Source organism: Oryctolagus cuniculus, chromosome 12 (assembly GCF_051225735.1).
Source record: "Oryctolagus cuniculus isolate XC-2025 breed Fujian yellow rabbit chromosome 12, ASM5122573v1, whole genome shotgun sequence".
Lineage (NCBI taxonomy): Eukaryota > Metazoa > Chordata > Mammalia > Lagomorpha > Leporidae > Oryctolagus > Oryctolagus cuniculus.
The window spans coordinates 2,287,286-2,300,663 of record NC_142878.1 but is presented as its reverse complement, the minus strand read 5'-3'; the positions used below and the strand labels follow the sequence as shown (position 1 = coordinate 2,300,663).

The window sequence follows — 13,378 nt, the reverse complement described above, 5'->3', positions numbered from 1 at the left end:
TTTTACCTTAAATGTGTCAGCAGCACCTTTAAAGGACTAAATCTGAAAGAGAAATTAGAAATCGGCACAGCGCAGCACAGGCAGTGCGATCCTGGCGCCGGCCGCCGCTCCCAGCCCAGCGCGGAAGGCAGTGACTTCCAGGCCCGCCTCGCTGGCTGTGTGCGGGGTTTATCACCGTGTAAGTGTGGACGGCTCAGTTGCACTCCCGTGCGGTCATGTTGAGACGCGTTCTCCCCCATCAAAACAGCTTTGAACAGGACCCGCTGGCTCAGCAGGTGCCTTGTTCCGTGCTTAGCATTTGAAAGTCATTCTAGGTGTATTTTTCAAATCCCTAAGGCACTGCAGGGTTACACACCTCGTCCCTGTTTAGACAACACAGAGGCTTAGAGCAGTGAAGTCTTGACTAAGTCCACACAACCCACAAATGGTGGAAGCTGACCGTCCGGGGGGCAACAGGCAGGGAAACGCACCACAGAGGCAAGGGCCCGCCCACCAGCATCCTTAGGTGACCGTTCAGCCTCCTGGACGGGAAACGGATCCAGGGGCAGAGGGGAGGCAGGAGAGCCGTGCAGAGGCCGGGCCGTGACGCAATGAGGGTCGTCGGACAGGGGTGCTGCTCCCCCACCCCTCACGGGGCCCATCAGTAGGTTTGTGAGAAGGGAAAAAACAGAGAAAAGGGGACCCTGAAGGAGGCGGGGAGCGGAAGGAGTGGAGGGGCCATGGCAGGGCGGGGTGCGGCCGGAGGACGACTTTGGCGGGGCGGGGCGAAGTGTGGCAGGCAGGCAGCAGGGGGGAGGAGGAGGGCGATGAACTGAATCCGCTCTCCTGCGAATCAGCAGGCAAGAAAGGACGCGCCCGCCTCCTGGGTCCTGCTCCCTTAAATGCGGCTCCAAGCAGACGGACCACGTGGGACCCAGCCGACACAGGCTGTCACAGGTTTGTGCTGCGTGAGGCGTGACGTGTTCAACACTCTGAAAGTGGCTTTAGAACGTTTCGCTCCCTGGTGTGTGCGGCACTTCCCTCCGAGGTATTGTAGAACGTACACGGAAGGCAGTTGAGATGTGAACTCATCTGGGTTCCTGATCCGCGTTCCTGCAGAGGGAATGCAGTCAGGCATTAGTGTAGCCGAGTGTGGACCTCCCACAGCAATCACTCCATAACTCATATTTTCAAAGACGTACAGGTCACTGCATGAGCTCAGCTTCTGTCCTTGAGGGAAGACGTTTGGTTCCTAAGGAGCTCTGTGGCTTAGCGAGGTGCGTGCGTGGCGTGGCGTGCCAGTGTGGCTTGCCTCGCCCCTCGCCCCCTCCAGACCTAGAGGAGCAGCTGGGAGACCAGTTGGCCAGAAAGCTGTGGACACCCCCCCTCCCACCGCCTTGTGGTTCAGTGACTTAAAAGATCATATAGAGGGGCTGGCGCTGTGGCACAGGAGGTTAATCCTCCGCCTGCAGTTCTGACATCCCGTATGGGTGCCAGTTCTAGTCCCGGCTGCTCCTGTTCCAGTCTAGCTCTCTGTTGATAGCCTAGGAAAGCAGTAGAAGATGTCCCAAGTCCTTGGGCCCCTGCACCTGCACGGGAGACCCAGAAGAAACTCCTGGCTCCTGGCTTTGGATCAGCCCAGCTCCAGCCATCACCTCTGTTTGGGGAGTGAACCAGCTGATGGAAGACCTTTCCCTCTGTCAGTCCCTCTCACTGTCTGTAACTCTGCCTGTCAAATAAATAAAATAAAACATTTTAAAAAGATCACATGGAGACCCAAAACATGAGCAATTTTTATGTGTCAACTTTTAAAAATCAAAAAAAAAAAAAAGAGCAAAGGAACAAATTCTTCCTGTAAGAGGAAGTGTGCTGAGAGTGAGCCCATCTCTCCTCCGCCCTGATGGAGTGGCTCTGTTACCTGAAACCCCAGCAAAGAGTGGGGAGTCCCAGAACAAGGAGAAAGGGACCAGGTCCCGGCCACATGGCTGCCGCCAGCTTCGCAGCTCTGAGAAACTCACACTGACTCAACTTACGGTGCTGGGAAAAGTGGGCATCCACATGCAAAAAAACAGAGCTCAACCCTTACCTTACACCACGCACTGACATTAACTCAAAATGGACCAAAGATCTAAATATAGGAGCTAGGGACCGGCGCTATGGCGCAGCAGGTAAAGCCGCCACCTGCAGTGCCGGCATCCCATAGGGGCGCCTGTTCCTATCCCCGCTGCTCCACTTCGGATCCAGCTCTGTGCTATGGCCTGGGAAAGCAGTGGAAGATTGCCCAAGTCCTTGGGCCCCTGCACCCACATGGGAGACCCGGAAGAAGCTCCTGGCTCCTGGCTTAGGATCAGCACAGCTCTGGCCATTGTGGCCAACTGGAGAGTGAACCAATGGATGGAAGACCTCTGTGTGTGTGTGTGTAACTCTGCCTTTCAAATAAATAAATAAGTACAGGGGCTAAAACAATAGAACTTTCAGAAGAAAACTTAGGGAAAATCTTCGTGATATTAAGTTTCATTGTGATTTCTTGGATATGGCATGAAAAGCATAGGCAACAAAAAGAAAATACAGATAAACTGGACTACGTCGCATTAGAAGCCTCTGTGAGGCAAAGGGCACAGTGGACAGAAGGAGAATGCGACCCCTGAATAGGAGAGGACCACAGGGAGCTGTGCGTCTCACTCGAGGTTAACACAAGACGACATCAGCACAACGGAAGCTAGCAGAAGGCTTGGACGTTCTCCAAGACACACGATGCAGACAAGCACACAGAGAGCTCAGTGTCACGGATCTAATCCACAGCAAGGTAGCAACTCACGTGCATTCGGATAGCCTGTCAGGACAGCTATTAAAAAAAGGACACACACAGCAAATAGCTAGTGCTGGCAAGGATGCAGAGAAACCGGGTCTGTTCCGACTGTTGGGATCCCCAGTGCACTGTGGAACATGGAGTGGTTCATTACAGAGAGAACTACCACGTGACCCAGTGGTTGTATTTATGAATATACACAAGAGACTTGGCGGGAGGACTCACAGGTCCTTAGTCAGATCCAGCTTGGCAGCACCCAAGGGACGGCAGCTGCCCAGTGACCTTGGACAGGTGAGGGAAAACAAACGTGGTGCGACTCGACCCTGCAGTGCCGTCCGAGCCCCTTCCTAGGAAGGCGTTTGACACCTGCGACGGCACTGGACCTGCAGGCATTATGTCAAGAGAAATGTCGGTCACAGGACAAACACTGAATGACTCCACCTTTATGAGGTGCCCAGAGGAGGTGGATTCATGGGAACAGAGGGTCAGTGGGAGGCAAGAAGCCCGCTAAGATGGCCCCTCCCACGTAACGAGCTGAGTCCAGTACCCGGCTCCACTGCTGGCTCCGGCTGCCGCTAATGTGCACCCTGGAGGGCAGAGGTGGTGGTGCAGTGACTGGGTCCCTGCCACCCACATGGGAGGCCTGGACAGAGCTCCCAGCTCCTGGTGCAGCCCAGCCCGGGCCATGGCAGGCACTTGGGAAGTGAACCAGCAGACGGGAGCACTCTCTTGCTGGCTCGCTCTCTTTCTCGTTCACATACATAAATAAAATTTCTTTGGGAAAAAAAACTGTTTAAATAGGGTCAGTCAAACATACCAGCATGAGGGCAGAGATTCTAAGAGTTGGCCAACAACAACTCAAGGTCATCTAAAAGCAACCAACTTTAATTTTTTTAAGTTCACTTATTTGAAATAGTGATAGAGAGAGCGAGAGCCTCCATCGCTGGTTCACTCTTCAATGCCATAACAGCTGGGGCTGGGCCAGGTCAAAGCCAGGAGCCCAGAGCTCAGGCTGGGTCTCCCGTGTGGGTGGCGGGGGCCCCAGCATCTCAGACGTCGCTGCCGCCTCCCAGGAGGCACAGCAGCAGGCGGCTGGGCGGAAGCAGCGTGGGGACTTGACCCAGCCCTGGATATGGGTGCAGGGGTCCCGAGTGGTGTCTCAGCTGCTGTACAAACGCTGTCCCCAAGGCCAGTGATTGAGGCTGAGTTCCTATCCCAGACCCCAGCAGACTGGAAATGCAGCCCCCGTGCTGAGTCTCTGCGTCTCCTACCCAAAGCCCTGGGTAGATCTGACCTTCCGAGAGAAACCAGCGAGGGCACAGGCCAATCCCCAGACAGAACCCTCCGAGCAGGCCTGCCACGGGAGCCCTCCACTCCAGCCCAGCGGGAGTGACCTGCAGCCGCCTGCTGTCCCTGACCCGCGGATTCCTTGTTCCAAAGGAGCTGCCTTAGGAAGCCGAGCGCGCCGCGGCCTTCTGTCCACAAAGGGGCGCTGTCCTGCTCGGGAATCATCTACACTCAGCCTGTTGGAACCTTGTTCTTTCCCAGCAGGTGTATTGAGGTTCAACCACCGTGCGGCTCAGGTGCGGGCTGTTAACTGGGGAGCAGGCTGTCTGCGCGGGGGCAGGGCTCAGGGGAAGGCTCTGAACTTCCCACTCTATTTTGCCCCAAACTTAAAAGTTTTCTTAAAAAACAATGTCTAGTTCAAAGAGAAAAAAACTCAGTTTCCTCTTGCTGTGTCCTCCGTGTTGACTCCCGTGAGTACACGCTCCCCCGGCAGGCGGCCGAATGTGCTGGGGTCCCGCTGCCCGAGCCACCGTCACCTCTGCACGTCGAGGCTGTGGGTCAGCGCTCACAGAATGTGGTCGGAACCCGCACTCCCTGTGTGTCTGTGGCTGGGTCAGTAACCAAGAGTCCTGTCTCATGGTTCTGTCCATGTGTGAGGCCCGAGAGGCAGGACGGAGCTACTGGGGGCTGAGGGTCACATCTGGAGGTCACCCCAGGCCCTGAGACACAGGCTGGACGCCAGCAGGCACTTCCCCAGACCCTCGCACAGTCCCGGGTCCACCTTTTGGCCCCCGACCCAATGTGGAGTCCACTGCGTGCCTCAGTGGGCTCGGCCCGGCGGCCTCGAGGGCCGCCAATGATCCTGGCGACCTGAGCCCAAGCCAGAGCGGGATGCTCCCGTGGTCGGCTCCGGGCCGCGAGCCATAGCTGACAGCTACAAATTCAGATGCTGAGCACCAGCGAAACCCAAGTCGCTTATCACAACCAGACGCGTTTACAGCGATCGATGCGAGAGACGGGGACTCTGCAGCCCTAAAGTCACCGGCTGAGTCCCCGTAGTCATGGCGGAAAGTGCCGATGGCCACGAAGGGACAGCAGGTCCCCGACAGGCCCTCCAGAGTGACCTCTGTCCGGGCACCTCCGGTGAGGCCCGCGCCTGGGAGAGCTGCCTCCACTGAAGAACCAGGTCCCCCACCGCGGCCTCCCGCTGTGCCTGGAGGGGTCACACATGGGCTCACCGGGTCCTCACACCAGCACAGACGGCCCACGCAGCGGCAGAGCCGTGTGTCAGAGCCGCTGGCTGCCCTCCCAGGGCCCTCCTAGCACATGGCACCAGGGGAGCCACTGACTTTGCCCCTGGCCCTTACCCACAGTGGGCAGGGGTCAGCAGGCCTCACGCCTCTCCCTCTGGCTCCGTGGCCAGCAGCAGATGGTGCTCACTCCCACAGAGGCTGCATGGCAGCGCAGGACTGTCCCCTCGGGTCACCACAGTCCCTTATCTGCCTCTAGCAGAAGCCCTGTGTGCCCCTCCCACCACTGGCTCACAGTTCCCTTGGGAGAGGGCAGCCTGGCTCCCCCCTCTCCTCATGGCCCCCCCGCGCTATATATTCACCTCCCAGAGCTTCACTCGCCAGCTTTGTGAACTCTGACCTGCGTTTCAAAGCCTTGAGGCTTTGCAGAGGGGGTGGGTGAGGGGCGTCACAGCACAGAGCAGGGAGTGCCACCTCAGAGTCCTGCGGTTGTCGCCTCCCGGTGGGAGGACCAGAGGGAACGCTCATCTCCTGCTCTTTCCCTCATTCCTGCAATGAGCGTGCGTTACAAGGCTGTGTCTCACTCCGGTGTTAGCCTCCAGGGGCAGCCTGTCACCTGGGAAACCACGCCTGGTCGACACAGAGTTGCTCTAAATGCCCTCCCCACCCCCCCGCCCCCCGGAATCCAGTACTCAGACGCACGCTGAGGACCAGGATTCCCGTGGAACCAGATTCGCACTCTCTCCAGCAGGCCCAGGCTGAGGGTGACGAGGACGGCAGCTTGCACTGAACGCCCTGGCTGTGTGGAAATCAGCATCTGCAAACCCGAACTGCATTCAGAGACCTGAACTCGCCAGCCTGGGGAAACTCAGAGTGCGACAGCACGGCACTCACAAAATCAGGAAAAACAGCTGCAGTCGTATTAAAAACTTAGCACTCAGGGGCCAGCACTGTGGGCAGCGGGTTAGCACCCTGGCCTGAAACGCCGGTATCCTATATGGGCGCTGGTTCAGCACCCGGCTGCTCTACTTCTGATCTGGCTCTCTGCTATGGCCTGGGAGGGCAGTGGAAGATGGACCAAGTCTTTGGGCCCCTGCACTCCCGTGGGGGACCTGGAAGAAGCTCCTGGCTTTGGATCGGTGCAGCTCTGGCCGTTGCAGCCAAATGGGGAGTGGACCATCGGATGGAAGACCTCTCTCTCTCTCTCTCATTCTTCTCTTTCTGTGTAACTCTGACTTTCAAATAAATAAATAAATCTTAAAAAACACTTAGCACTCAGAAAACTGTAGCGGGGGGAGTACGCTACTCCAGCATCCGACAGAACAAAGGCTGAAAGCTGCCTAGTCCGGGCTTAGGGCATCCTGCACTCCCAGCACCCGCCCCACTGCTTGCCGACTCTGACACTTCCTAAGCACGAATTACCTGAGTCCTGTCCTGCTCTGTGGAGCAGGCGAGCGGGCAGAGGGCGTGCTCGGAGAACTCTGGTCCCCGCCCATCGGGATGGATTGGCCAGCCAGGCTAGAAGGGGACGGGAGGATCGCACGCGCAGAGCGTGCGTAAATATTACGAGGTCACAGAATTTCAGAGCTGACAGCGACGCAGAGAGCTCACGTCCGGCGGTGCAGACGCAGAGGCCAGAGAAGCAGGCTGTAGCGCGAGGTCACGGAGCTCACCCCGACGCTTCCTTCCATCCGGGAGGAGGAAGCAGAAACGGGGCCCAGGGACGACTTGGAAATCGGGAGTCGGGGAGACGTCCTCGACTCAGCACAAGCAAACCGCTGCCTCACAGCCCCCACGCACGGCTGCTGAGGGAAGCGAGGACGCGGCCAGGACTTCGAACGTCTCCGCTCAGCAGAGCAGGCGCAGGCTGCAGAGAGCGGTAAATGGAAAAGCGGGGAGGAGGAGGCTGAGACCCTGCCCCGCGTCTCCCGGCTGGAGATGACAGCACCAGCCGTGCTGACGTCTTCCGGACATTTCTCCGCATGCGCAGAAAGAGCGTGATGCAAGGGCTGGCTTGCGATGCATGCGTCTCTGCACCTGCCTGTCTGTAGCCCACGCGGGAGACCTCGCTGTGTCCGTGCACGCAGTCGCCTTGTTTGTTCGATGTTTGAGCGCGTTTGTCCCACTCAAGGCAATGTTCTCCCTAAGAAAAGAGCAAGGAGGGAAAGGCACTGCGGGGAGATGGGCCGTCCCCAGACGGTGTGAGCCCACTTGAACACTCGCTCGGAAAACACAAAACCACCTCCCTTTCTCATCCCACGCGCTGCAGCCAGTCAGAGTGGACCAAAGCTCTGAGCGTGAAAGAGAAAAGTGTGATGGTCGGGGATCTCTTCCGTGAGCCAGGGGCAGGAAACACAAATGTGACCACCGCAGCATCTTTCTGGTTGGTTGTTGCTCCCCCTCTTCGTGGAGGAACGACACAGGACCCTGCGCTGTTCTTTCGTCTGCTCGGCCCTTCCCGGGTTTGCTGCTGGTTCTTCCCGGGTTGGCTGCCGACCCCTCCACCTCCGTGGAAGGGCGGTTCCCCCTGCCACTTTCCCCACTTCCGCGGGGGAGCGGCACACCGCCGGCCGGCTCTCTCGGGGGCTGCACAGGTGTTCCTCAGGTGTTCCTGGTGCATGTTGTCTCTCTCCTCCTTTATAGTCCTCTTCCGCCAATCCCAACTCTGCTACCCACACGCCGAGTACGCTGCTCTCCTCCAATCAGGAGCAGGATCAGCTCCTGCAGGTCATCACTCAAGTTGGCGAGAGGCAGCTGGGTAGAAGCTGTTTACTCCTCTCCCAGCGCCATATTGTGGGAGAGCAGATGCATAGAATAAGTCTTAATTCGAGTAACTTAGTCTAGTCTGAGTTGCTCCCCACAGTTGGTAAAGCAAGAGAAAGAAGGAAAGAGAGGAAGAGAAGAGAGAAACAAATTAGAGAGCCCATTAAGAGATCAAATCCAGTCTGTGAACCTCATCTGAATCCAACAGACCCTTACACACAGAGAGATGCACACACACACACACACAGACACAGACACACAGAGAGATACACACACACAGAGATACACACACAGACACATACAGGCACACAGAGAGAGAGATGCACACAGACACACACATACACACACTTAGATATACACACAGAGATACACACAGGCACACACAGAGATGCACACACACACACAGAGATACACAGACACACACAGGCACACAGAGATGCACACAGACACACACAGGCACACACAGAGAGAGATGCACACAGACACACACAGACACACACTTAGATATACACACAGAGATACACACAGGCACAAACACAGAGATACACACAGGCACAGAGAGAAAGAGATGCACACACAGACACATAGAAACACACACAGAGATGCACACACAGACACACACTTAGATATACACAAGACACACACACATACACACACAGAGATGCACACAGACGCACACAGGCACACACAGACACACACACAAAGATGCACACAGGCACACAGAGAGAGATGCACACACAGACACACACACAGATATATACAAAGACACATACACAGATATGCACACATACTTATATATACACACAGACACACACAGATGCCCACAGACACAGGCGCACAGAGATGCACACACAGACACACACTTAGATATACACAAAGACACACACAGGCACACAGAGATACACACAGAGACACACACACAGATACACACAGAGATGCACACAGAGAGATGCACACACAGACACACACACAGATATACACAAAGACACATACACAGATATGCACACATACTTATATATACACACAGACACACACAGATGCACACAGACACAGGCGCACAGAGATGCACACACACAGAGATTCACACCTGTACGCTTGCTGATGAGATAACCCGGCAAGTTTGGAACACTGGTCAAATATTTGAGATTAGGGAGCAGTAATAGGCTACATAGTCTTCTAATTTTCTATGTATTATTTGAGAGGTAGTAACAGAGCGTTCCCATTGCCTGGTCTTCCCCTGCCCCAAGTCCTGGCGATACCTGTGGCTAGGCCAGAGCTGGAACCAGGGGGAGGGACTCAACCCAGATCCCCACATGGGGGCAGGGACCACCAACGAGCTGTCACTGCTGCCTCCCAGGGTCCGCACTGGTGAGAGCTGGAGTCAGAGCCGGGACCAAGAATCCAGCCCAAGCACTCCACTGTGGAATGTGGGCGTCCCACCCACTAGACTCACCAGCCACTCCTGGTGATATTTTGTAAAGGCGCATATCAGTAACATATGCTAGGGGCCGTGCTGTGGGTAGCAGGTAAAGCTGCCACCTGTAGTGCCGGAACCCATATGGGTACCGGTTCGAGTCCCAGCTGCTCCACTTCCCATCCAGCTCTCTCCAATGGCCTGGGAAACCAGTGGAAGATGGCCCAGGTCCTTGGGCCCCTGCACCCACGTGGGAGACGTGGAAGAAGCTCCTGGATCCTGGCTTCTAATCAGCACAGCTCCGGCCATTGTGGCCAATTGGAGAGTGAACCAGCAGATGGAAGACCTCCCTCTCCTTCTCTCTCTGTGTAACTCTGACTTTCAAATAAATAAATCTTTTTTTAAAAAAATAACATGTTTATCGATGGAAACAGATGGCATTTGTGGGTGAAATAAGAAGTCTGAGATTGACTTCAAAATAATCCACGAGTGGGGTGGGGAGCAGTGGCCACACGGATGAATGAGAGGGAGCCCGGGCTGCAGGGAGCGTGAAGGCTCCCACTGCGGTGTCACCTGAAGGCCTGCTCGTGGCTTCACCGAGAGCGGCAGCCTCGTGCCTGGGCTCTGGTCTTGCCTCCTGGCCCACCAGGATTGGCACAAGTACCGAAGCTAACCCCTTCCCCCACTGTGAGGGGACATCAAAAAGTTGCGGTGAGCGGAAGTAAAAGCTAAGCTTCAGGCGGGCGTTTGACTTAGCAGTTACGACGCCACCGAGAGACCTGGTCCCGGGTCAGAGCAGGCAGCGACCAGCAGTGCCAGCGTCTCGCTCAGGGCGCCTGGGTTCAGCTCCTGGCTCTGCCCCGGACGCCGGCTGCTGCATCCGCTGGCATAGCAGGTGATGGGCTCCTGCCGCCCACACAGGAGGTGCAGGCTGAGTTCTCAGTTCCTAGATTCGCCGCTGGCCCGGCCCTGGCTCGCTCTCGCTCTCTCTCTCATAAGCTTTTTTCAACAACGAGGTACGTTTATTTTGGTGCAAAGAGTCTGTGAATCCCTGCAGTTTTTCACAGTCCTCCTGTTCCATAAGCCTGGGAAGCCCCCTCCCGTGGCAGAGCAACCCCCCAGCCCAGCAGAACTGCGTACCTGCCGGGCACTGACAGACACCCAGGAGAACGCCCAAGCAGCACGGGCCAGCCTCCCGTGACAGCGCCTGAGGACGCGACCGAGGGCTCTCCCCAAATTCACTGTCGTGTGAGTGAGTTCAGCAAGGAGGGTGACCGACTCCGCAACCAGGATGGATCTCAACACACACTCGGCGAGAGAGGCAAGTCGCAGAAAACCAGAGCTGGATCACTCACGGAAAACGGGTAACACGTCAGCAGTGACCCATCCACGGGCTCGCGCTCCCATGAGGAGAAAAGGCACAGAAGTCAGGAGCCCGTAAGGAGGGAGGGAGGCGGGGAGGGGGCTCCCTGTGGGGGGCTCCAGGCCTGCAGGGTGCTGTAAGGGCCTCCTTCTTAACCCAGGTGTCCGGTGCCAGCTGTCCATTTTGTGCAGCTGTAACGGGTTTACACACCTTTCCGAATGTGTAACCACACACACACACACACACACACACAATTCTGAGTGAGTCAATAGCACAATGCACTGGGCTCCTGTACCTACATGGGAGACCCAGTTGGAGTTCCAGATTCCTGGCTTTAACTTAGCCATTTGGGGAGTGAATCAGCAGGTGGAAGATATTTTCTCTCTCTCTCTCTCTCTCTCTCTCTCTCTCTCTCTCTCTCTCTTTCTTTCTCTCTCCGTCTTTCTCTCTCTCTTCCCCCCTCCCCATAACTCTGCCTTTAAAATAAATGAATCTTTTTAAAAAGAAGAAAATCCAATTACATCCACTGAGAGAACACTATTTTTCACCTCTTAGAAAAAAGAGCTTGGTCGATTATCTCCTGTCTTGTTGAAAAATGAACGCGCTGAGAGTCGTTAATATTCGCAGCCGGCTGCACCGTTTGGTTGTCCGGGGTTGCTGATCAGGAAATAAATCCTCATCGAGGACACAGTGAAATCGCTGGGTGTTGGAGCCCGTGTCTCCCACCGTCCAAAGGCCCCCGGCCGCGCACTGGTGGTGCAGCCTCTTCTCACACAGGACGCTGGGAAATGCACGGTGCACCCGCACCGCTGCCACGTGCAGGGGAATTGCTCCTTCTGAAAGCATCTGTTGACAGGTGGGCAGCTCTGGAGGGGGCGGACTGGGCGGGCGCGGCGTGTGCCAGACCCCAGCCTGGACCGTCCCTCTACGTCCACTCCACACGTCTACCCTTTCCTGCGGTTTCTCCCACTGAAGTTGGAGAGTGGCTTTGACAAGGTTAAATGCTGAACTTCCCAGAATCCAGAATCATTGGGGGCTTGAGTGGCCCTGTGGCTGACGATATGCGGACCACCCAGGCTCAGAGACTGAGAGGGCTGTGGTGGGGCAGGGGCCGCCTGGCAGGACCCACATCCCAGGACCCAGTTCCTAGGCAGGGCCAGCTCTCACCCAGGGACGATGTGTGGATGTGTGACATTGTCTCAACCGGGCCCACGTGACTAGCGTCCCCTCCTGATCCACCGGCTGCGTGAAAGCTCTGGGCACCTAGCAGAGGGCAGGAGCCACATGGAAACCGCCCTCATTCTAACCCGAGAAAGAAACACATTTAGTGGTGCTAATCCATTGAGAAGGGGCCTGGGTCTGCTGCAGCCTTTTGTCATTGTCGACGGGCAGAGTGGACAGTGAGAGAGAGAGACAGAGAGAAAGGTCTTCCTTTGCCGTTGGTTCACCCTCCAATGGCCACCGCGGCTGGTGCACTGCGGCCGGCGCACCGCGCTGATCCGAAGGCAGGAGCCAGGTGCTTCTCCTGGTCTCCCATGGGGTGCAGGGCCCAAGCACCCGGGCCATCCTCCACTGCACTCCTGGGCCACAGCAGAGAGCTGGCCTGGAAGAGGGGCAACCGGGACAGAATCCGGTGCCCCGACTGGGACTAGAACCCGGTGTGCCGGTGCCGCAGGCAGAGGATTAGCCTACTGAACCCCGGCACCGGCCTGCTGTAGCCTTTAACGCCAGCTAAATTAACACAGGAAACGCCCCACGTGGCAGAGCCAGAGTCCAGTTCCCAGCCGCAGCTCCCGGCTAATTCGATGGCTCAGGCAGCCAGGTTCCTGCCGCCCACGTGGGAGTCCAGGACTGAACTCCCAGGTCCTGGCTTCAGCCCCCGCCCAGCCCCAGCCTTTGGGGAGTGAACCAGCAGGTGGGAGTTCTGTCGCTCTCTCTGCTTCTTGAATAAATTAAGTGTAAATACATACACAAACATGGATATGGGTAAAATAGACTCTAATACAAATGTGGAAAGATTAGAGTGACTCTGCCCATGGGAAGTGTCCAGATTCGCCATTCTCGGGCTCAGGATGCCAGAGCCGAAGGCCGAGCGTCGGCAGAGGTCGGCTCCTCACCGCTGGGGCCACAGGGCAGTGCAGCTGTCAGCCACTGGCCCGTACTGGGAGGAGCTCCCCTGACCTCCTGGGCCCTCCATCCCTAACTGACCACAGGGATGTCACTCAGAGCACCACGCCACAGAGCGTCATCGGATGGAGAGAATCACCTGCCGGGTCGGGGGCGGGCACAGAGCCGACATCACGGCGCTGCTGCCGCTCTCCTCCGGGAACTGCCACCGTCACCGTCACCGTCTCCCGGTATCATTTTGCTGTGTTCAGAAATCATCTTAAGGAAGTGGAAGCCAGCTCGTGCTATCCTCTCACACGTCCGTATGAATTTTATCTGTGCTCATCATTTTAAAAGCCATTTTGTTGACATTCTGATTTTTCCAAAGCCATCCTTACGATAAAGAC

At 56.5% G+C, this 13,378-nt stretch overlaps 1 long non-coding RNA gene across 1 annotated transcript; it reads right to left on the bottom strand.

The window, feature by feature from the left end:
* Window positions 1-8,646, bottom strand: LOC149122908 (uncharacterized). Its single transcript, XR_016218631.1, has 2 exons — window positions 6,748-8,646; window positions 1-1,092 (listed from the first exon to the last, which is right to left on the bottom strand). It is a non-coding gene; the product is annotated as an uncharacterized LOC149122908 (long non-coding RNA).
* Window positions 8,647-13,378: the final 4,732 nt, after the last annotated feature.